The sequence below is a fragment of the Coccinella septempunctata genome, chromosome X (genome assembly GCF_907165205.1).
Source record: "Coccinella septempunctata chromosome X, icCocSept1.1, whole genome shotgun sequence".
Taxonomy (NCBI): Eukaryota; Metazoa; Arthropoda; class Insecta; order Coleoptera; family Coccinellidae; genus Coccinella; species Coccinella septempunctata.
The window spans coordinates 5,820,049-5,847,914 of NC_058198.1; the positions used below are offsets into that span (position 1 = coordinate 5,820,049).

At 38.1% G+C, this 27,866-nt stretch overlaps 1 protein-coding gene across 1 annotated transcript in view; it reads right to left on the bottom strand.

The window, feature by feature from the left end:
• Positions 1 to 23,263, bottom strand: part of LOC123321695 (slit homolog 1 protein-like) — a 145,856-nt gene extending 122,593 nt beyond the window's left edge. Inside the window, exon 1 of the mRNA XM_044909419.1 lies at positions 23,146 to 23,263. The gene's annotated coding sequence lies outside the window, so the exon portion shown is untranslated. The remainder of the gene's footprint in view (positions 1 to 23,145) is intronic.
• Positions 23,264 to 27,866: the final 4,603 nt, after the last annotated feature.

Sequence of the window (27,866 nt, forward strand, 5' to 3'; positions counted from 1 at the left end):
TAGTTTCTCCAAGTTGTTATAAGTCCTGATGAAGAACTGAATATTTTACTCGAAGCTTCAAAGGCCGTAATTCGAAAAGTGTCGAGGGGGATTTAGCTGTGGGGCAAAAAAGTCCTTTTCTTCGCTTATTCTTTCAGTAAAGGAGAAATTATTATCCGACTGATATGCAATCACGCTCAAGCTTCATAATTCTCAGATCGTCGGTAAGATAAGATTGAGATGTCTTAACAAAAAAACGACTTCATACAGCGATTACTGAAGTAGGAAGAAGCAACAAAATTAGCGGATAGGTGTAGAATTTCCAAAGTATTTCGTCAAATAGATTTCCTTTCATCATCATTAACTCTACAGATTTCACGAGTTTCTCAAATTTCAACTCTTTGATTAATTTGTAGCAAAGAGCTAGAAGGATCGCTGTCGGGTGGTTCTTCGATATTGGTATCGAATTTCATCGAGTTATCTCTATAGTGGTTAGATGTCTTAAGGCGGAAGGGAGGATTCTTTTTATTCCTGGTTTTTTGGGACTATACACGACGCATAATGAATTGAAAATTTCAAGGACTATAATTTTGTTTTCGTGTTAAAATTTGAAGGCTCATTTTCGCAAAAAAAATCTGAGCCTATCGATAAACAGGCTCAATTATATCAATTTTCAGCAAATCCTAAGTCCCAATACGTGCAAGCGACGAACGTCTGACTATGGGAAAACTTAGGAGCAAGACTAGATATGAAATAGTTAAAATACTTCGAACATAACAGCTTTTCTGATTTACCATCAGTTTTACAGAATTTCTCTACAATATTCCTGAAGGTTCAGAGGAGCATGCAAATGAACTCTTGACATTTCTCGAGTAGGCTTTGTCTCGTTGTAAGATCAATGTCAAACTTCCTCAGCATGAGGATAAGTATACGATTCTCGGATCGAAAAACTGCCTTTCGCTGTTGCTTCGAACGAATCAATACAGTGAATTCATTAAACGCCCCTTGTGTTTCGAAGTGTAGAAGAATTGGATATTACAATTCCGTAAATTACTGTTCCTTTCCAGATCTAAACATCTCGGAGGGTAAATCGAAAAAATATAGAAATTATCCATGGTCCTATAAAACCGTTTCCTCAGCGGGATAAACACGGCCTGAGCGTGAATTGGATGAAAAACTGTGAGGCTATTCAGGGGGGAAATGATGTTATTAACCACAGAAAGAGAGAAAGAAGCCGTTTTGACGCTCGATGCGAACGTTATTCATAATCAGAGTAGGGGAATTAAATGTGGAAGATTGGAATGATGTAATTCACCGATAAAAGACAGCTTTATGGCCGGCACTGTAACTTCCTACCGCTTTTTAATTCAGAAAGGGATTAAGTCTTGAACTAGGGGCCCATAATCGACTTTTTTTGTTCGACGAAAATAAAATCTGATTTTTGATAACAAGATAACCGAGAGTCATTTCTTAATCTCGAGCCAAATTATCCATCTTTTACGAACACCATATCAGATGGGGATAGATGGCATCGAAAAAAAGTCCATAAATCGTTCATTCTAATCATACAACCTGTCAGTGAGAAATCTACATGAAATTGAACTTTGCACGTCTTTCATGGATAAAAATGAGCTCATTCAAACGAGTAACTGTCCAAAAAGTTGAGCTACTTTCAAATTTGATCATGGTGATTTTAATGAAAACAAAAATATTCAATTAAATAACATTCATAAACTAAATGGATCCTTTGGAAACTGGTTGAGAAAAGGAACAGTGATATTTTCTGATATGTATTTCTCCACCTCACATTCAGAGGAATCTACATGTCCCAAAAAAGATTTTAGAAGTTTTTTCCAGTTGCCGATTCTGAATCTTTCGTAGCTATGACGTGGTCATCTTTGACCACGTCACATCATTTATCTCCGGCATCGACGCCGGATTATAATGGTAGAACGGCGATTTTCGTTCAATACGATCAGAAACCCTTTCGTAGTTGAATAGAAATCGACCGAAACAAGTTTATATTCGGATAGAGCTCATAGAATATCCGCAGTATATAACGGAGAGAACAGCAGCCGGCAGGAACGTGATCAGGGCGAGCGGTTATTCAGATGGAAATGGGACCTCCAAGTAGTCGATCATGGGGTCCACTGGCGGGGAAGCTGGGAAAACTTTCTTGCAGAATGATTAATTTAAAAGCAAGCGGAAACTCGGAAGTGGAATGAAGGTAGCGAACAAGAGGATGCTGAGTAATAATCGTTGAGTTGAATGAATTAAAGAATTCATAAAGAGGAGGGCCGTAGAGCAAGAGTACGGGTTTCGTAGTTTGATTCGCAGGAAAAACACTTTGAATTTCACATAGTAGATTATGAAAATCGATTCAGTCAGGATAAACAAAACTTCTTTTATATATTTTTATGTAGAGCAATATCACCCTTCTCTCCACCTATTTTTTTAAATACCAGAGTTTTTAGATAATACGTATCAAGATAGTGTTCGTTGCAGCATTTCTTTTTTGAAGAGAACCTCAGCAAGTTGAACCAAAATTGTCAATCAATTTCAATATCAGCAAATATATAAATGTTTGTCCAATGAATTCATGCTCGAAATTACAAACCCTCAGAAACTGATGACTTTTAATAAACTCAAAAATGTTGATGATACTTCAAGAGTATCTTCTGTGAAAGAGAAGCTTTAAATAATATAATTTCAATACGTATTTTCTAAAAGATGATAAAAAAATTACCCTTTGAGAGCTACCCTCAATGAATCAACTGAATCATATGCATAATAAGAATTCATTAGGGTAAGCCCTTCTTGAGTGTTGTTACAAACTCAATAAATCAACTATATAGTTCTTGGTTTCCTACCACAGTTTAGAATAGACAACTTAGGTTCATCTTGATGAAGGTATACTCTTGAAAGACGAACATATCTCTCTATGAACCTTTCAGTAGTAATATAGAAAAAACCAACGGAAGTTAGACCCCATCGGGTTTTAGCACCCTTAGCAAGCGTTTTCAACACAGGTGCATTAGATCACTCATTTTTTTATGTTGATCATCCCTAGAAATATTGTTCGACATTTCCGATTCACCTCATATATTATCTTGTGAGTGTTCTAACGGATCCTTCGTGATCTTCTTTTCGTTGGAAATAGTGGCTGAGTCACAACCTCAATATCGCGTTTAATCACGAAAGATCACAGCGAAATTGCCGTCGGGCTGTCAACGGTTGTCCTGCATTTCTCGAAACGGAAAGATTGTCAGGATTTGTGCGGAATGTCAAGGGCATGGGGAGGATTCCATATATGTGCTTAAGCATTCTTGGGTGATAACCATAGCCATGCTGTAGCCACATAATGGCATGGCTTTCATATTAGGGTTTCGGAAAATAAATATTTTCTTCCTTGAGTGGTTTCGGTTTTCGGTAGAAATTTAGTTTATGTCGAAGGAAAACTAATGCAGGAAGCCAGTTTTCTGAAGAATGGTCGAAAAGGATTCGAAATAACCTAATCGATTTTTCTAGAAAGACTCGTTGAATATTCCATCAACTTTCGTTTTTCATAGAAAACATGCTACTGTTTCTTTCAAAATTCCAGTCCTCATACAAATCTTAATTCAATGAATTGTTTATCTTTCTAAGTATTGAAATGCGGGAGAAAATCATCATCACAAGGCTATGATATAAAGTTGCGTTAAAAAAAATTGCAAAGCGTATCACATTATAAACGCATCAATCGAAAGTACTTATTTTGTTGCTGGTAAATTCTGAAATGAGTTACCTTAGTTGGGCATTATTTCATTGTTCATCTCAATCAAAGAGCACTCACCTGAAAACAAAAACAAGGATTATAACTTATTGAAGAATGAAAACCAACTGAAGAAATCCATAAGTGAGTTCAGTCTGAGAGAATGAATGAAATTTCGAGATTTTTTACTAGAAGAGTTTATCTTTAAGAATATGTATCACATTTAGGTCTACGATGACTTTTTTGGTTTGAGATCAAACGACAACAAGTGAAATGGACTCAAAATTCCTATTACATAATAATAACTCTGTTAATGGTGCAATTGTGAACTGGTAATGACTTAGTAACTGCAGTTTTCCTATCTTAGCAGTTGTACATAGTTGCAAAATATCAGCCTTTTGCTGTTAAGAGTCCAAAATATCAAAAAAATCCTAAATCGCTCTCGAAACGTTACTTTAGAGCCGAGTTTTCAACGTGATCGAACCTGTTTTCCGGAAAACCCAAGAAAATTGTTCTTTTCTGGGAGACATCAAGCAGCGATGAGCGAGGTCGGTACCTGGATGAGTGGCCACCTTCTAATTAATTCGAGCAAGGAGAAAAAGCTCCGTCACTGCTTTCCACGAGTAGGAGAGGGAAAATTGAACGCCACCCAGTATCTAGGGTCAAGTTCGCAACAAAGTCTTCACGAAGTGGAAACATAGCGTCAATGCATCTCTTCTTCGACGGCAAATTTCTTGATCGAAAAGTTGTCTGATGGAAAACGACAAAACGTGGAAGCGCTGCAACTTCCTCCTTGCTAAAAGCGTACTTAAGCATGGTAGGTAATTATTGAATACACTCCCAACCAGGGAGGAACGCTGAAAAATCTTCCGCTGCAAGATACCGATACAAAAATTCCATAACTCCCCTCGGGCCCTTGTTCCGGATGCAAAATTCTCCCTAACGGTTGGGGAGGAATCCGGCGTGCATTACGATACTAAAGACTGCAGCGAAGGGGACGTGGCATTCGAAACTCCTTTCTTGAACTCAACAGGATGAAAAATGCTGATTGATATCAGAAATTATATATAAACGCCGAAAATTTGGAAGCTGCGCGAATAATGAATATTCCGAAATTGGATGTACCGGGGAGTTTATCATCGATAGTATTTTTAGGGGTTTGTTTTGATTCATCGTTTCCAATAACAATCGTCTGATTATTGAATAATAAACCTTCGGAATCGAAAAATATATCAACCCCCCTCGAATATTCGAGGTTCACTCCGTGAGACATATAGAAAAAACAAAAGTTCGTTGTTTTCGAAATCATCGTTATTTGAATGGTCCAAACAAGAATTTATATAAAAAAATTGTCGAATAGACGTTAATCCCATGTTTATGGTGGAGTGCTGGACTTTTTTGGTGGTTAATGTAAGGCTGGCCATTCATGGTGGAGCCGAACCCATCGAGCCAGGTCTGCAGACGTCCTAAATAGAGAGACATTCACGATCAAGACATCGAAAGGATTTCCAAGCCTCTACATCCCAAAAAACGAGTTACCTTTGCAACCAAATCGTCGAGAGGAATTTCTGAAACTTTTATTAACTATTGTTGTCTGTTCTCCACTCAACCCCAGAAACTAGGGCTAATTCCGTAATAACCACACACTCACTTCGAGGCCACAATGCGCCTCCGGGATATTTTCTTTATGCCTACCCCTGCAGAATCTGCAATAATGTGATTATTACGCCGTTGTATTCGTATCAACAAGGCATTAAAACTCGACAATGAGGCCGGGAGTGTATTCAACTACATCTTTTTGTATTTGAAAGAGGCTGTTAGTCACATGCCGATTCAAGTACTGTAACGATGTCGAGAGAGAGAAGCGCTCTTGCAGCGATAAAATGAGTAAAACTGGAAGAAGATTGTTGTGTTTTGGAAATAAACATGTGGAGGAGCACGAGATCTCATGGCATTTATCCGATAAGGATGTACCGAATGTTTTTCGGATTTTGCAGGCTCGTACTCTCCAGTCTTTGACTCGTATATTAGTTTATGTGCATTATACCCAATGGCATTCTGCTCAGAAAAAAAAATTAGAAAAGCTAGAAGCTTGTTCAAATTCATAATCAGACCGGTAACACTTCCAGGTAAAAAGCTTGAGTAAAAGCTCTCATCTGGAAACACACGTATCTGGTTCAAATCTAATATCATAAAATTATTTAATTTATTGATTACGTAATTTCGTACAGATCTTACTCATAAATCTAACCCTGATCCTGCCCTGAATATGTCAAGTACCTAGCTTTTTCCTTTAGATAGTAACAATATTTACAGACGGACAGACAGAACTGAATTTTACCACAAAAACTTCATCAACGAGTCCAGTGCAATAGCTATTTTCCCAATAACCAGGAAATATGGATGTGAAACTATGAAACTTCAGACAATTCGATTCTCTCAAGTCGCCTTTTTGTTCCTGTTGGCAAGTCAATTATCATGTGAATTTCGTTTTCCTTCACGTACGAATATTCTAGAATTCACACGCGGTCAACGTATATTCCGGGAAATTATTCCGCGAAATATCTGCCGCTGGCGGAATCCGAATGCACACGTTTTCTATCAAACGAATCTCGGAAATGGTCAGTTTTATTTTTCCTCGAACTTCAGATATCAATAGAGAATACTTTTATTGAAAATAACATTTATTTAAGAGCGGCGTTCGTATGCACAGCGATAGGAATGTATATTCACAGTTATGCATCATAAATGTCTAGATACATTCATGACCATCCCCTGTTATTTCAGATTTCAAAGGAATTCAGAACGCTTGTCGGTTCGTTCGTTTTTCCATTGAAACGACATATTTAGCCGGAGGTTTAAAAAGGGCACTCGATAGGTTTAGGAAAATGCTTTTGATTCATCTAACGGTACTTCTTGCACGTACGAAAAAATTATAGAAAATTTTTATTGTTATAGTCATTACTTTAATGAACCCTTCTGAAATTTCATTCAGATGTCGAAAAACGAATGAAAAAATGTACAACACAAAAGTTTAGTTCGTTAGAAGCCAAAATCCACTCGATAGTTTCAGAGTAAAGCGTCTGAAACCATTTTTTTTTTCATTTCCAAAATTCTAATCTATTTAAATTCTCAAAATAAATTCCTTACATTGAAAATGATTAGCCACATAACAATCAATTTTCCTAAAGATCTTCTAAACGTCATTTTAAACTCTAAAATAACGTTTTGAAGACTGACTCTGAAATTTTGAGCCAGTTACCAACTTGCTTCTTTCTGGAAGTGTAGAAATAGAATCGTTCGAAGTTCAGCATAAAGATAAGTCCATATTCGTGTCATTTATATACAGCAACCTTTTATTAACCCTCCCCTAGCCGAATTACCGATCGGCAATAGGTTTTATCATGAACCGAAGATGCAACATATTATTTTTACATTTGAATTCGTGATCAAATATCGTTCGCATCAATTCAAACGTTCGATCAACTCCGTGAGTACAGAGTAAGCCCGTTTCAACCCCCGGGCCACGATGATTGGGATTCCGGGGGGGCAACCGAGATAGGATGCGTAAGGAACAGATGGCGTCATCCGGAATACTGAACAGTGCACACACACACACATTTCTCCCTGTTCGCATTCGTCATTCTCAGCTTCATAACACCCCCTCGAAGCTTCTGGGGTATCAGAGAGGGCTATATTGCAGACGTATATGTATGTAGTAGTTCCGTGGCATTTTAATTCATCACAAAATAAAGATTATCAATAGCTCAGCCGTGGAATATGGGGGGTGCAACGGGTATTCCCTTATTAATATTATACGCAGGTTTCGGATCTGTCGAAGCTGTCTTCACGAAGATTAATTAGGCTGCGGTGAATGACGTATACATTTATGTAGTTTCTTCCATATCATCGGCGCCGTTTGGGAGGGTGGGAAACATAACGTGTGTTTCTCACGTATTCCGTTTAGGGGCGTTTCACGAATACGCAGATTGGTTTCGGACGATTCGGCCAATTTGTCGCTTTCATACGGGGTTAGGTCTGCAACAAAACACACTTCGGCAGTTTCAGAGAATTTTCCTTGATTTGATCTGAATTTCTGGAAATTTTTTTGTCCGAAAGCCTTGGGATTAGAAGCTCCTTACTTCACGTCAGGGCTTTTCTGATTTCATATGTTCTGCCTAATATCTTAATATGAGCCAGATTTCTCAATTGCCTTCCATTCCATCACCTTTTATCGAGAATCTAGGTGGGAACAACCACGGAGCCGAACAACATACTCGATAATTTCGATCAGTTCTCCCCTCGTATAGTGGAAATAATGAAAATGTTGAGTGGCCCTTGACGAGCCATTGGATATCAGAATAGGCTCCCCAGTTGGCAATATAGCGATCTAGTAAGGTCCATTTTACACGTGCTGAATCGCATGGGCTTTCCAGTTCATCTCCTGTACTCTCCAATGGGGGTAGATATGTATGGATGAGGGACAAACCTCTGAAAGTAAAGCATTGAAGATTGCTCTCTGTATTAAATAGTTTCCATATTAACCTCATTAATATTTTGGTATATCGCTTCGCTGGTTTGGAATATGAGCGCAACATTTGCATGAATGCCAACTTCATTATAGAGCCAGCCGAGCAAACGGGGTACATCCCCAAAATGGAATAACAGACTAAATATTTAGTTAATTAATAAATGAAAGAATAATGTGCTTCATATGGGGAGAGATAAGCTTCGCTTCTCCCTCACAAATTGGCGATAATTCCTAGAATGCTGCTTATGTTCACGGTTGGATTTTCCTGGTAATTATCCTTTCAGACATGTTCGTTTCACATTATTTCATTACGGAATTTTAATCGAAATTTGAACTGAACTTCAAGATAAACATTATCTTGTATTACCCGAACAGTTTCTCGTACAAGGAGTCAACTTGAAATTCGATAGGCCGAGGGTTTTCCGCATAATTTCTCATGTCATAACAACTCAGCGAGTAGTAAAAAATTAAAAACAGTATATTCATATACAAGATGAGTCTTTGACTCGTACGGTGGGTTCTTGAGGTCAAAAGAAGTACTTTCTTCCTTTACCATTTTTTCCGAATCGGCTCGGTTTGAAAGATACAGGCTGTTGAAAAACAATGAAAAAATGTTATTATCTCACAAACGGTCTTAGCGAATGAAATGAACTTCGGAATTCGTATTTACATTTATTTGATGAATCTTTTTCGAACACGAGATATCACCCACGTCTTCCAGTTTCCTCATTATGACCATTACGTACCATCAAAATACCAAAAATTCAAAGAACCCAACTATTGAAACTGAGTTGGACGCTGTCTGATGTATATTTGAACGTTTTGTAAAATAAGAGTATTCTTCATATTTTCTCGCACAATGGGCCGTTTTCGACAAATTTGATATTCAAAAATTAAAGAGTATCTGTGAAATTTGAAAAATTGGGAACTTTGGCTGAAAACGTTTGAAAAATCCACAGATGTGTTGTGGCACAGATTTAGCTAGTTATTCTGAAGGTAATTTTGTTCTTCCAGGGGTGGCACAGCTCATTATGGAAACTTCAAATGGCTTTATCTTTTTATCAGGGCCGAATCAGAAAAAATGGTATAGTTCTTTGGACCTTCTTATATTATAAGAAAATGATGATCCGATGTGTCAAATTCGCACTGTGAACTGTCACTCAGTATAAGCAATTTTCTCTTGAAACTTCGGTCCACCAGCCTTCCCGATGACCTCGGTAAAACTTCCGAATCCAGGTGCCCGAGGACCTTGGAAGTTCGCGGACTTCCCGGCTGTAAATCACTCAATTCATTTTTCCGCAGGGAGCGCATTAAACCGGATTCCCTCATGCAAGAAATTTTCGAGGGTCGAGATGGGGCAGGGGGGCACCGTCTGAGGAATTTCGAGCATTGCGAATGTGAAAAATGGCCCGTTGAAGGAAAAATTCGAAAGTGCAGACCACATAATTGGAAATTTATTTATGCGATCCCGGTCGAGGTTTTGGAACGGACGGATGAATTGATTAGGCTCAGGTTGTTCTAGTTTCGAGGAACGGAAGGTTCTCTCTTGGATTTCCGGCTTGATATTATATGAATTCCTACGGCATTTCCTCTCCGATCCGCACAACTCGAGAGGAAGATGGTTTCTCTTGGAATTTCAGATTTGGGAGACACTCATTTAAAAACTTCAGAAGTTCATTCGAAAAACTACTTTTTATCCATTTCAACACTGAGCAAGTCTGTGCGGACGGAAAACCACGTAGTCGAACAATTTTTGAGAATAATAGAGGCTAATTTTATTGGCCAGCTTTTCAAATTTGTATCACGATGGTACCTTCCAAGATGATTTACTCTCTCAGAGCGTGAAATGTTTCAAATTCGGTAGTAAAAAGATTAAGTGTTCTTTGGATGTCACGTTTTTGTCTTGGCTTTTCGATAACGCAGATCACACACGAGCTTAGAATCCAAGCATTTTTTATCGATGATTTTTTCAATTTCAACATCTTGAAGGTGGTGTACGAATTGTTTTTGGTGAAACGACTAGTCAGTTGAAAAATCCCGCCTACATATACATCCCCCATTTGAGTTTATGACAGCAATAAAAAGTAGAAGTTGAACCTTTCGAAATCAGAGAGAAGCAGGCAGAGCATGCGTAAAAAATGCGAAATTAATTGGTATGTACGAGAACGAAAAAGATTCAAATAATTGTCTTTATGCTCCAGGTCCTATTCAACTTTTTCCCCACATTCCTCTTTTCCCATCCGCCATTTCAGATGTTCCATCATTCTGGGAATTTCGTAGCCAAATCAAAAGTTCAAACAAACTTCCCAGTATAATCCGATTACCCCGAACAGAAGTCGGTGCTAACAATAATATATTCATTTTCTAATTTCGAGCTGAACAATCAATATAGCCGTACTTGTTACCCGTTTTAGACGGGAAATTGTATTTGTTTTAGAAATCATCGCTGATTGACTTCGTACCGCCACTGCCAGCATGTTTCCATCGACTGGCAATGTGGAGAAATATCATCCGAAGATGTGGAGGTGAAAAACAAAGGTAAACAGAACTTTGGAGCGGAGCAATTATAGACGTTCGCGAAAGCGGTAATTTTTGCCAGGCCAAAAATTTGATTATAACTTCTCCGTTGTGGAAGGCGTTCGTATACGGGCGTGTATACTTTCTGATTCGTCGTAACTTTTTTTTCTCACTTTGTTACATTGATTTTGCAGATACGACACAAATAAACGAGGTTGCGTTGCACTGCGATCTTAAGATCTATTGTTTCCCCCGTCATTTTGTCCAATTCCAGAGTTCTAATGAACTCCAGTATCTGGTATGGCACCAAGTAGGTTAAATCCTCATTCCTACTCGTCCAAAGCCTCCTTTGGTTTGGCTAGCAATGGCGTCACATTCTGTCACCAGGTGATCTGGAGTTTAATCATCCTCCCCACAGAATTTGCACTCGTCATTAGGTGCTTCCTGAGGCTAAGATGCCCTGTGAGGAATCCAGTGAGGAAATCTAGCATATTCTTGAGCTTATCTATGTCAAGATGAGGAGTTCTGAGAGCTGTACTCCCCAGTGCTATAGTTGGGCAAGTTCTCTTAGCTCCAGTGAAGCAAACACAGCCTAGCCTTTGTATTCCATCGAGGTTTAACCTTATCCAGACTAGCTTCCAGCCATAAAATCCATCTCTTTAAATGGAGACATCATAGTGTGGAGGTCTGAAGTTAAATATATGGGAATATCCGTAGAAATAAAGCTTCTGTGATATAAGAATATTGGGATCACTGCTAGTAAAGCTGTTGAGGCCTTGTTGACGTGTAGAAATCTAACTGGTGAAACTAGGAGATGTAACCCAAAAAATACTGCGATGGATGTAAGTCATTACTGTGAGACCAATAATCACTTATGGGCCAATAGTCTGGCATGGTAAGGCAAGTGAGGACATAAATATAACTGTGTCAGGATTTGTCATTAGGCTATTTCTCTTGGCAGTATTTGACCAGGGAGTCCCAATGACTAAGTGTTTTCGAGGTCGCTTAACACAACCGATGTTTTTTCATGTTTCACATCGACATGTAAATATTGTACATAGCTGCCGACCGGTCCTACAAAAAAGCACTGTGTTTCGCCTACTTTCTGGAGGAGCAGACGTTCCACAACAAGTTGATGAGATTCTTTTTTTAATCTCCTGATGGGCCTGTAGCGCCGCACCATAAATCGTCTCTAGCACCTGCGTTTCATCCCCTTATAGGCGAAAACCCACACTTCGTCAATTCAGTTCAACCGGTAAAACTGAATTCTTAAGCGAGCGGTTTAGATGTTGGCAATATTTCACATAGACTTGCGTTCGGGTGCCCGGGGTGAAAAATTTCGGATCACCGGATAATTTTTCCCGACAGTTTGATTATTTAAAGCTCGTAGGGGCGCAGAATGTGATAACATAATCAAAAATGCATGCGAGAGTCTTAAAGGCCGTATATAAATCCTCATTTTACCTGGGCTTATATGGAAATTTATTTCACGATAAGGGTTGTTGTAGATCAAATAATATAAACAGGGCGTTGCGGCGGCCCTGAAACCATCTCCAGAGAGATCTTCGGTTATAGCAACAGTAATTGAGCTTCTTAGCAATTTCCTGTTATATAGTGGATACAATGTTCCTTGCACTTTCGGTTACGACCTCGTATATCTTCCACGTTCCTTGTTTAATGGAAATACGTTCGATCAGCTCTGTTGTTTTTTACCGAAGGAGATTCTGGAAATGAAGTATCAACAAACGGTGTGCAGGACTGAATAAACAAGTATACGTGTTTAGTATACAGTACCTACGTACGACTGTTGTAATTTTTGAAATGAAAGAGATTGAGGAACAATTCTAGAAAAAGTTGAGGATGAACCAACATCAAGAACATAATTTCCAGGAAAAATTTATATTCGTAGCTCTGGATATTCTATTTGTTCACCGATGAAACCACATAAAAAAAATGGTATTGGGATTGATGCTTTTAAACAAAGATGACAGTTTACTTCCTATTTTCAGACACTCGTAAGAAATTGGGAAAATAGAATTTAGGAAATTGAAACTTTTGAGCTTGTGTCAAGAATGATACTCCTTTTTTTTCAACAAATATGAATACGTGGGCGAACATCTTGAAAAATATCTCCACAGTAATTTTTCAGGAGACGATATGGAAAATTCCTAGACTGAACGTCCATCTGATGAAGTTCAATGGAGCTCGAAGTATTCCAAAACACTTCGAAATCCTTATAATTACATTGCAGACATAAATATTCCCAAACTAACCCTATCGAATTTTTAACGTAGGAAAAGTTCCCCGGAACAAATGAATCGCCAAGGCATCCGCAAAATCGACTTTTAGTCGGAGTTTAGCGGCTTTTCGATCAGCTCCCTTAAAAATTTTCAAGAAAGGGATACTCCAAATTGAGTTCGAAACTAATTTAAATCCGAAAAGTGGGTTTATGTACCGTTATCGGGAATTAATATCATATCATGCAGCTACCTGATTTTTCATCGGTTCATAAGAGGATTTTAGAGAGGTAGTTCGGTATTTCAATCTCAACTGGATTTGAGGGGCTTAATCAAACTCGGCAACAATTTTCCACCTTTTTTTTTCGGGAGAGCTTATAAAGATTCCAGGATGCTCGCCCTTGTAATTTCTGCATCGGAAGGGGAATTTCGAGTTTTTGCATCAATAAATTCAAGGGTAATTTCAAAATATAAGCTTAACAAAGTTTAATACACCTTTGAAAAATTTCTCGATGATACATACGGTTTGTTTCGAGGGTGACAAAAATGGGAAATGAAGATGAAAAGAATATCCTAGAAGGTACACTTCGTGTACGATTCGAATGTGTGATTGGGGTTTGTAAGCGGTTCTCGCATGCGGTAAAAGCAGTTTCCTTATGCCATTCAGTCTCCATCAGATAAGTTCCCATCAAAACAACCGGAAAGGGTTTCCCCAAATATTCCAAGTTTCAATGAAATTAAATTATCGAAAGACCGAAGGTATGACTTTGTTGCTCCGTGAAACTTTGGTCTTGACACTTTGACAATTTACAAGCCACAACGCTTCACCATACCGGGAAAAGCTGATACTCGATTCTGAACCTCACTAATTGGAAGGTTCATTCATTATGACCCCATTGAATTTATAACGCGGCGAATGAATGACGAAAATGCGAAGCTTGAAAATGCTGCCGAGAAGAAACTCTACACGCCTGAATGTGCCGGAATTTCTAACGCGAAGGTACGTATGTAACATCTACATTCTGGATCCCTTACGTATTCTCCCGAATATTTTACTTAATTTTCATGAGTTTTAGTCATGAAAATATGACGAGATGCAAATCTATAAAACCATCATCCGACCAGTTGCGGCATTTAGTGACGCTAACAATAAGAGACTTCGTAGATTCGGGAAAAAACAATTAGAAGGATTTATCGAGTTATGAGAGAAAATAAGGAGGAGGATAAGGTGAACGAAATCAATGGCATCCTGGAAGGTCGAGACATAGTCGTTAGAGTTATCAAATCACGCATGATCGGAAGGTTTGGACAAGTCCAGCGGATGGATTACTCACGCATGCCCAAAAGAATTCACAAAGCAATAGGAGAAGGCGGAGGCCCATGATGCGTTGGATATGACCGAAGATGCAGATAACATCATGACGGAGACAGATGACGTTAGGGGCAGATTGTGGAGGAGGTAAAAGACCACCTTCCTTTCCAATGAAAATTCTTCTCAATATGACCACCCACAAAATAATGTTTCATTCAGGTTCTAAAAGAATGCCGTCCTATTTTTCACAATGACGACAATAATGAATAACTAGTGTGAGTAAAATTGGAAATTTTTGATTTTGAACATGTAAATTGAGAAGCTCTGTGATGGTGTGATATATATAGCTCTTTTATGGCGCGGGGGAGTTCCGCAAGGATCAAATCTTGTTACAACCCTTTCCAATGGAACTAAAAAGAGACGATCATACTCATATACGGAATTTACGAGCATTTTTATTGTGCTCACCTCGCTTCATACTGCCGTTACGAGAATGTGTATATGGATTTTCGTTATGGCGCAGCAATCAGTCTACTGTTTACGATTCTCAAATCCCGATGCAATCCTTGTTGAAAAATAACTCTTGCTCGTACGTCTCCACGGATGTATCGGGAAACCCTGATTTCGGAGCTTTATCGCGAAAACGATCCCCTCAAGTCGGGATATATTTCCCTCATTCTGTCCGACGGATAAATGAAATTATAACAGTTCTCCAGAGAAAACAAGCAGCCGTTCTATTCGGACGTTTTCATATAAATGAAATCGCATAGCCAATCTAAATGCTAATCCGCAATGCGAAATAAGAGAGCAAAGTGTCATTTTATGCCGTGAGTTAGATCGCTGCCCTCAGAATGATTTAAAATGTTGAAAATCCCCAGTTTTCGACAAATTCCAACTAGAATACCATCAGCCGCAAATTGGGAATTTTAAGATAGAAGAAATTCGTCAATTTTCACTCATAAGTTGGGAGAAATCAGTGATAAACGTAATTTTTTTGCGTGGATTGAGTGATACTGAAAAATGGTTCACTGAATTCATCAAAATTCCTCACAGACCCACAAATCCAATAACCCAAAATCCTGTGTTCGAAAACAAAGTATCATTTCATAACCTAAGGCACATTTCCACTGTTAACGTCATAAAACTGAAATTCGAATAATAAAATGAACTTGGTTGTAAAAAAAGTGCAATTCGGATAAAAACTTCTCGCAAGATTGTTTGCCCAACTTCATTTTTAATAAAATTATGAATCTTCGAAGAGTGGTCTATTTGTAATGATTTCCTCAGATCTGGTCGAATAAGAAACTACTTTGCATCTTTCTAAAGTTCCATTCTTCCAATGATTCTTTCAATATTCGGGAAAAACGAGAAAGTTATTTTTGGCAAAATTTAATTTAAAGAAGAAACTCGTATTGGTTGGAATGAATTATACAGGGGTATTTAAAGATGAGGCTTTTTTTTCACAGAAGGTAGTAGAACTGGCCAAAATGAAGCGTTTCGCCAAAAATCACCTATACAAAACCTTCAAAATGACAAAGTTGAAAAAAAAAAATTGAAAATGATTATTGAAATAGATCCTAATACGTCCCTAGACTGTTGTTTGTTAGCTGAATTATCGCAAAGCAGTGGGAAAAAACTTATCTCCTGATTCGACCATGTGGTTTCGTTTACGATATTGGCTCGTTCGATATTTACATGGTAAATATCTAGAATCTTAGGATGACCGAATTCTTCTCATTATTTTTCAGTAACTTACACGATTTTATGCAATGTCCCATTTCGATACCAACTGACCTTCCACAATCTCGTACTTGAATCTCAGCCATCTTGGATATTTAATATAGACATTTTTTAGTTAAACAACTTATATTGATAAGTTCTTCCATCTGTCAAAAAAAAGACCCACTTTTGAAAACGCCCTGTATATATAAATCGTACAGGATGCTCAGGAACTAGCATTTCAAATATTCTTCCATTCCATGGGAAACCACCCTATCCAAATTCGGTTTGAATAAAAACAATTCTGTTGCATTGAAAAACAATTACAGGATTTATCCAAAGACGTAACTCTCAAAAGGGTTCAATTGATTATTAAAAAATATATTTTCCAACCGAATTCTCGCATCATCATTTCATCGTAGGACAGTTTTCGAGTATAACCACCCGCATTCAACACTGTCTATCTCAAAAATACTCCTCATACTACACTCGTGTTCCTGCCAGGTGGTTCATTGTGAAATATCAGAAGTTAAGGTGAACTTATTGCGATCGAACATGGATTTAGAACTCCCCGAACTTCAGATCAACCTGTTCGAGAAAGGATAGCTGGTGAAAATATAGAGGGCTATTTTCTCGCATTTCTCGTTGTTGAGGAGTTTGTATCTTGAAACATACCATTGTGCTTTTCATATTTGATAAGTAGCTGTTGTACGAACACAAATGAGAAATTCATGACCGGAGCGATTTCAACTGTGCCGATGTTTCATCCGTACTTGAATTATTTAGAGTATAATGAATATGGAGAGATATTGATTCCGGCAAGGAGTGACACATCCTGTTCCAATGAGAATTCCAGATTAGGCGCTGCAAGAGGAACAAATCGATCGATGTTTGTTTGAAAAGGAAATTCCCGAATAATGCAGTTCTGCGTATTTGGGTCCAAATTCAATGCCTCACGTTTGTTACCGTATCGAACCGAAAATTTTCACGAATACCGATAGAATATTCTAGACGAAAATATCGTGAGAAAAAAGCCTAGTTCACCACAACATTTTTTCGTTGATAGTTTCCTCCCTCTACTGAAAGAAATCCAATACTGCCGCTTCAAATCATTTCGATTTGTAGGAACTCATATCCATGGTATAAGTATGTACCACATGTAGACCTTTCAACTTGATTTATTAGACTTCTTATTCACAAATTATACCAACAAAATATCTCGGAGGAAATTTTTATGCAGCTGTTATTACAGATAGGAGTCGATGCGTTGAAATTCGAAGGGTGCGGCAAAAAAAATTCTCGTCCATTCGACGTCGCACTAAATCAAGCGGGAAGCCACACGTGACGATCCAGGAAAGAGCAGATAATCGGGAATAATATAAAAACTACCCGCAGTCCTTGGCGAAGAATCGAAATGAAATAAGTTCCTCCTTATGAACCCCACGGCCAGTTCTCAGTCTTGGGCGAGGAAAAACGGCTGTATCGGAAATGGAATTAATAAACTGAGCGACATGACATAAGGATGTGCCGATGCTGCCTCATTCCGTGAAGGTTTTTCCGCCATAATCTTTGCTTCTTTCGTTTCAATATGCCGCCCACGCCAAACGGGCTTCCATGCCCATGGAACGCGTTGAATATGAAGTGGCTAGAAGTTGGACTTTTTACTGTTGGCAATTTTGAAAATTCAAGAGATTCATTAACATAAAACTTCGCATAAAGGTCATAGAGAATTGATGAAATCAATACTGAGTATGGAATATGGATAAGTTCAGTGTGACAGGGGTACAGCATCCATTTCCCAGCATAATTGAAAGAGATGGGCATCTACCAAACCTCCCTTCATCCGAACGCTTTCCAACGGTACGATGGCTTTCGCCTGGAATCGGTCGAGACACGGTATATCAGGGAGGAATGTTTGTTTTGATGTCGACGAGATTGAGAGTTCAAAAAGCTCAAATTACTCAAAAATTGAAATGGAAAATCGCGAGAAATTATATTTCTTGTAGGTGAATGATAGTGGGATATTGCAAACACATCTGGAGTTGTGTAGTATCAATTGTGGATTAATCGTCAAGAGTTTAGCATGCGTTCAGGAGCCTTCCAACTTGAACAATTAGTGTGTTGGTTAAACGAAAGTTTAACTCAACAAGAAGTTGCACAAGATCGGCTAATACGGTTAAATGCACGACGAAATCCCTCCTTCGCAGCATCTCGAATCAATAGCTCATTCCGGTAGCTACCGATAGGATAGTTTATAGTCAAACAATCTGGAATAGGTTGCATAGCTTCAATTTGAGGGCAAGAAGATCCGCAAAATGACTGAGCAGGTAACAGAATCGTGTAAAATATCATTGGGCTGCATAGATGGAGATCTTGTCTGTCCACGGATGAGTCCAGATTTCGTCTGTATGAGTCTGATGGGCGAATGTTGGACATTGGTGTGGCTATCGATAACTATTTTTGCGGTGGCTCAGTGTGCCCTTGGGGAGGTATTTGTTTTAATGGATGCACAGATCTTATTATCCTCATTAACGCAACCATGACAGCGGTAAGGTATCCTGAAATGATCGTAAAACCTAATATTGTCTCCTTTGGCTCACTGCATCTCCACACCAAAATTATATTGAGCATGTCAAGTCTGCATCGTCACAGCAATCACACCGTTCGACTCACCCACAGCAGACAGGAAAAACATTCCTCCATTGACACAATTCCGAATGGAGTAAAAGCTAGATGAGGCCACACCCGATTAAACCTTTATTTCGAGGTGTTCGTAAAAGAAGTAACTTTTTTTTTGAGCCTGCAGACTCCACCAGGTAAAATCTTTATGTTGTTTGTTTCTCATCTACGTTGTCTATGCAGTCTTGCTTACTGTTGCCATTTCGGGGTAGGTTAACCTTATGTAGACACTCAACTCAATACACCAGTACATACTTAGGCATACAAAATAGTTTTTTCATTCACCTTCCTTTATATATGTATAATACATATACGCCAATTATCCACCTCAATTTTTGAGCAGTGTACATTAATTCGAAGGACATATCTTATAACGATCTTACTCTCAACGTTTTATCGACACAATTTTAATAAGCGAACCGTGTCAACTACATTTTCAATTACTTTTCAAATTGAAAGCCATTCAATACTAGGCTCATTATGAGAATTAATCGAATGAAGCGTGCTACGCGAGAATTTCGATATAATTGGATATTTCCAGGATCATTATTAGTGGTTTTATTCAAATTATGGGATACATCGCACCTTCGCGAACTTTCTTATAGCATTATCGCAGCGCGGCTTTCGTAATATGAAAAATTCAAAGTCAACTCCTGAAGTGACATATTCAATTATCGATTGAAAGGAAACGGAAGAAAAATCCGCCGAGTCGATTAATGGAAATTTCCAATGAAGTTCCTTCATTACGGAATAAAGAGCTCGGATATTCAAATTGAAGTTTTTGATGGAACCTGAGATCGCGAAGTCGGTCACGGCGTTTATTTATTTCGAACTTAGGAATTTCAGAGATTTCTTCGGGTGATTGACGAAGTTCCTAAGTAGTTTCTCGATGGGCCTCTGTCATCCGTTTCGCAGAGATAATCGACTAGTCTCCTGCTACAATACTAGATCTTCGTTTATCCATGTTGCGGCGATCATTGACGCAGAAACAGATGCCAAGGAAAAAATTACGCGCTTCTTCGAATTTACAAGTCGGATACCGAACTCGCTCAAAGTTGCTTTGCTCCCTGAGAAAGAAATATTTTCCGAATAAGTGTAGTAAGAAAAGAAAATGGAAAATCCAGAAAAATTTCAAACACACTGTACATAGTAGGATGACTAATGGATTATAATCGCAATTTCCGTAAATGCTTCGCGATATTGGACCATATATTCGGCCGAGGCGGTAGCAACTTGGAAGTGACAATTTCGTTTTTGTAACGAACAAAAACTGCCAAACTTTGATAAGAACTATTTCGGCCGTTCGAATGTTATGTCGGCAATTTGGGTTAAAATTGGACAGTTATTCCTGAACAAGCCGAAATAATTCACAGCGAAGAGCTTCTTATGCGACAATGAAACAATAAATATCTCTTTCTGCGGACATGGGAATCTAATGGAATGCTGTTGTAGATAGATCCTCTAGCTCTAGCACATTAATACATTCAATGCCGTGTTTATTTTGGACCAGGTTCCTTATATTGTTTACAACTGAGCTCTACAGAGTGCTTGAGAAACGACATATTATACCTATTTATAAATAGGTTCTCTTAATTTTATTGTGAAATTTTCAGGTCTCAAACAGCTCATTTGTAAGTGTCAGATCCCGGATTATTCCTTTGTCAATACGTTATCGAATACGTGTGTTTGTGGTCGGAAACAGACTGGTTAATAACTCTCATTTATTCGGAATAACGAACATGAAAGATGGTCCAAATTTTACAGTTTTATCATTATAATTTCTTGGCAATATTCTGACCATCATTTCAGAAATCTAGATAGATGATATTTTGAGAGGAAAAATTAAGAATTCAACCAGTATTTTATTGAATCAAGGAAATAATTTTTCCGACAACATTTTATTCCTTGTGGTTCAGTTGTGGGGAGAGAAAACTCGTGAGATGTTTCAAGAAAAGTGGACGCCCTTTTCCTTTTCCAACCAATACCTTCACACCAAATTCAATCAGATAATCCCTTCATTCAACGTTTCGTTTCCATGTCACTGAGTATACATTCATACGTTGCATATGATTTGAAAACATTTCATGAATGCGGTTGAACGGATACCGCGTCTGTATAACACGTAAGAGGATTTTCTGTAAATCAGATTTTCGGAATATCCTAGAAATAGTTCGCAACGATATGGAATAGGACACAAATATTCACGCGAATGTCTGATGTTGAACGAGCAGGCGGAACTAAAGCAAGGGTTCGTTCAGGTTTAATGAGCGAAGGACGAAAGAAGAAGAGGCATTTAATTTCAAATTTCAGGCAGACAGAAATTAATTGATTGAATTGAAGCTAACCTATGAATTACTGAGTTGAAGTTAGACAAAATATTGACTAAGGTGCCCAATTTCTTAAGGATTTTTCAAACATTTCAAAAATATAATTCATTTCAAGATATTGGGCCGAAAGACCAAGAAATGGACGCTCAAGATCCACCACTCCTACACAAGATCGATTCCTGACTGTGTCTACCCGTAAGAGCCTTCGAGTACGCTTCTGGTGTTTTGGTTTCGATTGAAACAGTTCGTCGAAGACATCGAGATGTTAATCTACATTCTGGACTACTTTTGAGACGGATCTCACCAACTCAAAATCATATGGGACTTCGATTGGAATGGGCATAGATGAGTGGAGATGTGGAGGGTTTTCGGATAATTTATCATTTTTGGGCGATAATGCGAAACCCCATCGTGTGAAAATAATCAGTGAAGCTTTGGAAATTCTTAGTATTATCATTGATATTGGGAACAGCTTCGAAGAGCTATTGGATTCTCATCATCCACCTCCACTTACACTTCAAGAAGCTTTTACCACATCTCTGGAGAGAAATTGATCAAGACTACTTCAACAATCTGATAGAAAGTATGCAAAAACAAATACTAAAAGTGAATTCTCACTTGAAACTTAAAAAAAATGGGCAAGAGAATGAGCTAGATAAGTCAGTAAACATTTCTATTTTTCATATTAAAAAAATTGGTGAAAAAAAATGGAGACTTCTGATACAGCCTCAGAATTTCTGAGACATCCCTAGCTTCTATAAAGCAGTATATTACAAGGTATAATTTCATCACATTCGAGTGATCTGAAACAGAAGGAATTTCAACTTACACGAGTGAATTCACAAAATGGCGAATGTTCCACATTTCGAATCTCAGTCATTCATGGTGAGGAATTTGTGTTTTTCGTAAAAGTAACTCAAGATTATTGTTGTTAATGAAAAAATTGTAGGCCGTTTATTGAAGCCAGATATGTATCAACATATTCCGGAATCACACGATGAACATGCTTTCATATATTCAGAAAAAATCATTTTGTACTGGTAGATATTATTCAAAACCGATTATCACAATATTTTTTCACTGAAGAGTTATTGAAGGAAAAATAATTGTCTAAGACCATATTTTGACCATTTTTCCACGTTCTAAGGCTTTTGAGTAAATGTGTTATGAAAAATTGTTATAGAGTAATCCAATTTTATTATGACAGCAAACTGATGGCGAGTTCTAGAAAGTTGTGGATCTCTTCGACAAAGGATTCTTACCAATTATGAATTTTTGTTCAAGAGATGAGCATTGGCAAATAACAGAGGAATTCATTGATTTTTGACGATTTGCACATGAACATTTGCAGAATGATAAATTTTTTGCTAACAATAATATAATTTTTCTTTAACGATAGTATGACCTGAACTTTTCGTGGGTTTTCTGGCGCAACATCCACAAACAACAATTTTTATTTTTATTCCTGTGTTTTCACATGATGATGTGAAAAAACCAATATGAAGAAGTAAAGGGTTATTGTGAAATTGTGTAATCTGGCCAAATGTTACATGTAGCTCATTTCAATTGATTCGAAAAGCAGAATCTTTTAGAATAAAATCTTGTGTATTGAATGACAAGGAATATTTCAGGGGAAAACAGCAACAAACCTGAGTGTGGTACGAAAATTTTTCGTGATCTCATTTGAACGTCCCGAACATATTCTCATGAAAAACCAACGAGTGATTTCCGGTCATTTTAAACGTTTCCTGGAAAAACACTATACGTTCATTTTCCCTCCAAATTAACCGAGTTCAAAACTGAGCAAGACAAAATGTTCAATGCTCGAGGTTATATTTGAATTCAAAACGTGCGTCGCCTCACTTTTTGTCACTCATCAAAAGTCTTATGAGGAGTCTAAAATAGGCGACAAACAAAAAGTCGCGACAACTCGTAAGGATTCTCCGCCGGCGAAGTTCCTCCGCGACATGGCACGTGTTAAGTGATGGACGAGCGTGCCCGCGAAGAATTTTCCGGCGGTGGAACAGACGCCGGCGTTTGCGACCAAAAATAGTTTTGGCAATAATGGGGCGACAAGGCCTCAGGCCACTTACCAGGGGCGTGCTGCGGGGGTTCTATGAACACATGCTATATTCGGTCCTGATGAACGTGTGGCAGGTGGAACGAAACGTTCGCGCGCGTTTTACCCCAGGGAGGACCCTAACCGTGCAGCGCGCGGTTTTCAACTGCGTACTGAGGACGGGGAACGCCGGCGGAGCGACATTCGGATAGCGTTTATCCAATGGGCCCTTTGCGTCTGTCCGTTCAGTATCCGACACTCGACAGAGACATTTGAATCTTCCACAGCATCCGAAGGAGTTGGTTATGTGACGTAGATACAAAAAAAAAGTTCATTACCGATGATCCAACTAGGGATTGATCCTATTCTTCGAATTATTCCCTTCCGAAGGGTTCGTACACAAGGTTTGAAGATTCAGATATAGGCTTGCCACTTTCCGAGCCTATATCATCAGGCATACTCCCTTGGCTTATTTTCAATTCAATTTTGAAGGCTCCCTGAAGTGGAATTGGTACTGGAATCATAAACTGTTTCGTTTTTGGTAAACTTCCACCCTTATGAATCAGGCCAGTTATAAATTGATCGTCTCTCTTCATGACCTGACCTAAACATGTATCAATAACTACTTGTCCGTTATGCTTTTCGCCGAGTTATTGAGAAAATCCTACTCAATTTGTTGCCGAAGCTGTGCCAAGAGACCTCGGAGCTGTTGAAGAGTATCTGGCTGTGGACATCGAGGCTCTTGGTAATTGGTCCCAAACGCGCTCGATTGGATTTAGGTTGGGGGATCTTGCAGGACATGCTAGATGTGGAATACACTGGTTTTCTTTACTAGAAATCACATGGTCGAATCAATGTTGCAGCCCATCATCATCAAGAACAATTTTCGGTATAGACTTCACTGAGAAGTCTTCTGACTGTGATCAACCTGTAACTTCCCTAAGGCTCTGAGGTCATCGTGATAGGATAAAACTTGACCATCACCCATTTAGTAATGGTCATTATTATAAATCAGGAGATTTCGATCGAACAAACTTAACCAGAGTCATTACATCATGAAATTTGCAATTTCAACGATGAAAACCTAAACGAACAGAGAAAGGAGAGATAAGCAACAGAATCCATCATGGTCAAGAACATATATTTCCTCACCAAAGTGAAATTCAATTGACCACTGTCTTTAGTTAGATAGAGGGAGATATAGGCCATTTTGGGGTGTTCAAACACCAGCAATGATACAGACAATTCATCAGGAGTTTTCAATCTGATCGAATAATTACAACAGGATATATTCCAACGATGACAATATCTAACTTTGGGATGTCTGACTGTATTTTAAGTGGATAGGAAAACACCATTGAATGATTAACGGTTTTGTTTTTAGGGATCTTCAAAACTTTTATCTTCTATTGGTTCAGTGAATCTAATGAACATTTTCATTCTTAGGAAAAGCAGCAGTTCCTTTTAAAAATTCTAAAATCTCTAAAAGCTGCTGTTTTCACAATTCGATGCAAAAATTGCATAACCTGATCCATGATGGATCTGCAATATCAAGACCAAAATCAATTTCGCACGAGAACAATTTTTGACCATGCTCCCGATCGAAGCCCTACCTTCAATTAGGCAGAGACCTAATAAAACGTCGAAAATGATCATCGATATTCAAAAAACGCCGTTTCCTGAACATCAATACCTCATAAACATAGACATCGATACCGCATTCCTCGAAGATCTCGAAAAAATTCTGGGTCGGCCGTAGGATAAACATGGTCTTGCTTTCGATATTCCCTCCGTCGGAAATCTGAATGCCGAAGTATGGGAGAAAGTGGAATCCACTGACTGGAGGGAATAATTCATAAATCTCGTATTTCTTCAGGTGGCTGAAGCCGGGAGAGAATTTCCGGGACGATGATGCGGTATTTTGGATAAGAACCTTCCTTATTTTTGGGGGTTCTTGGGGATTTTATGCCTTTGAAATGTTACATTGCTAATTCCGGCCTGGAGATCGATATTGGGCAAGTGGAAGGAGAGATAAATCTTCTGCTGGCTTTATGTAGGTACATCATAAAAATCCATAACATATTTTTTGATAAAACGGCGCAGGTGTCGCCAATACTAAGAAAAAAATTCCACGGGCAATATTATTAAAATCACGCAGAATAATATCATCCTCCACTTAATTACACCATCAGTCTGGACATCAGGGGGTGCTAAAGAAGTATTTTCTGGGTGAAAACCCATTAACTTTCTTTTTAGAAAGATTAGGTAACTCATTCTGCTCTTAGTATATGTTCAAAAATAAAAATAAATGGAATGAAAATGCTCCTAATAAGCCAAGTACCGATCCCATCGGACCCACCCTTGTTTTAATGTGTTAATAAAGCCCGTAAACTTCCATCATTCACACCCCTGTTTTTTTTTACAAGAATCGAAAAAAGATAATCAGATAGACTTCAAAAAGATTGTGTTTCCTGGAGTTTTACACTCATTAAGGTAGACAAATTTCGGAATTAAAGCCAAAAAACTCCCCCGTTGAAGGGCTGGATCTCCTTGGGTTGCACTTTTGAACTAATGTTAATATAAAGCTTTTGAACCCCTCATTGAAATTGTATCCTCTAATTTGGACACACCCTGTTTTATCATTATATCGAATGATTTTACGTTTCAATTTTTTTTTCATTGGAATAGAATAATGAGTAGACTAGAAAAAATTTGTTGGCTCTTATCAGAATGCTCTCGATTCCATCATTTACCCAATCAATCCCAAATCAATAATGATAAAAATGAACTCACCCTGCCTCTTTTGGAACAGGTTGAACATCCCAATACTCCTCCATGCAGTCGTCCATCTGGCTACGTTTAACGAAACTGAAAATAGAATAAGAGAGTCAAGATTTTCTCGAAGCCATCACAATAAACATATACCGCTTACATTATAATTCTCAAATTTCAAAGTTCTTACACATCATTACAAATATCACTTCGCAAAACTAATAAGTCCGTAAAACATTTGCGGTTGATTATTACGAGCACGTGTTCATTCTTATCTGATGTTTACTTGGAAACGTTCAAGGAATCGAACGTTTTGCCAGATGAAGTTGTAATCAAAGATTATAGAGAACTCTATAATCTTTGGTTGTAATGTTAGGTCGAGGAGTGAAATTTGAAGGACGTATAGGAAGAAATTTACCGTACGGAGCCTGAACTATTTGTTCCAAAAGCATTCGATAGAAGTTCATTTTACCAATTGAAACCTTACCGAGCTTTAATATACAATGCATAACAAATTAAACAATTATATGTTACCTCGAAACACTTTTTTTTGTCATACAAAAACATTTGAGAACACTGAAGATTTCACAAAAATTACGAAAATCTTTCGAATTTCGGAAGCTACAATACCAAATGATATCAAAATTTGCTGCCCCTTTTCCTCAATCAAATGATGAGTAGTGTAAACCATGTTATTCTGTTCAAATTCTCAGTGGTAGCCTTGAATATTACCTCAAAGCTGGAAGTCAAACTAGGTACTGTTTAGGGTGTTCAGGTAAGAAATGATTTTCTCGATTGAAGAAACCGCATTCGGCTGAAGCGAAACGACTGAGGACTGAGTAAATTTTCAATTCGTCCCATATATTACAGAGATGAATGAAATGTGTCTCATTGACGTATTCCCCGGAGAATTTCCTCACTAGACGTCAGCTACAAAACCTTATCAGAATTTGTGTATCTTTCCTCCATTTCGGAATGCTCTATCTTTATTGGAAAAGAAAATCGCCTATATGAAATGCATTCAGCAGATGAATCCAAGAATCGGGCTCTCTACGCTATCTCTGCATTGCCATCTTCCGCATCACATGTTTATTGCCATGTTTACTGATCTCCCCAACCGAGATTTTACTGGTTTCTTAATGGACAATCTGATGTTCAAACAAATGAGCTTCAATTTGTGTAATTACGTTGTTCTGGGGGAATTCCCGAAATACAAGAAACCAAACCTACAGCTTTGTTTTTTCAATAACGAAACTTTGAAATCGATTCGGCTAAAGAATTATTCACCTTCATAATTTCCTTTTTGGGACAAACATTTCGAAAAACTCTTAAAACACCTTTCGTTGAAAAGTTTCACCCCTTCTGGGTATCACCGATGATCTATATGAAGGAGTACAATTACTGTCAGGTATCAGGAATCTTAACCAAAATTCATTAATGTTTTCCCAATTTTCATGTCAATCGGAATGATTTCAATTGGACATCTTCGATTCATTTGAAATTGGAATGAAACCAGAAATCAATGTCTGATACGACTGTCTAGAATATTTTCATCGTGAAATTAATCAGGAAAAATCAAGCAGATTTGAAAACGTTAGATCAAAGGATATGGCTTTATTATAAAATTCCACTATAAAAACTGAAATAACCAGAATCGAATCGGAACTTGTGTATGTTGAAAGTCCATCCACTCAAATTCCCCATGAAATAAAACTTCCTGCCACTGTTCTACACAAAATTGATGCGAAGACAAGTGGAACAAGTCTGGAAAGTCCCGAACGTATCAAATCTTGTTTTACGCTGCGACATAAAAATCCAATTTGCTGAAGAATTACCTCAGCCAAAGTGCATATGTCGTACTCCTAGATCTTAAAATAAACTCCGATATCGCAGAGTCAGTTTGGGGATATATGGTGGAGTCTTCATATTTCCGTTCTTAGAGATATGCTAGTCTATGAATATATAGATATTACATCTCGCTAT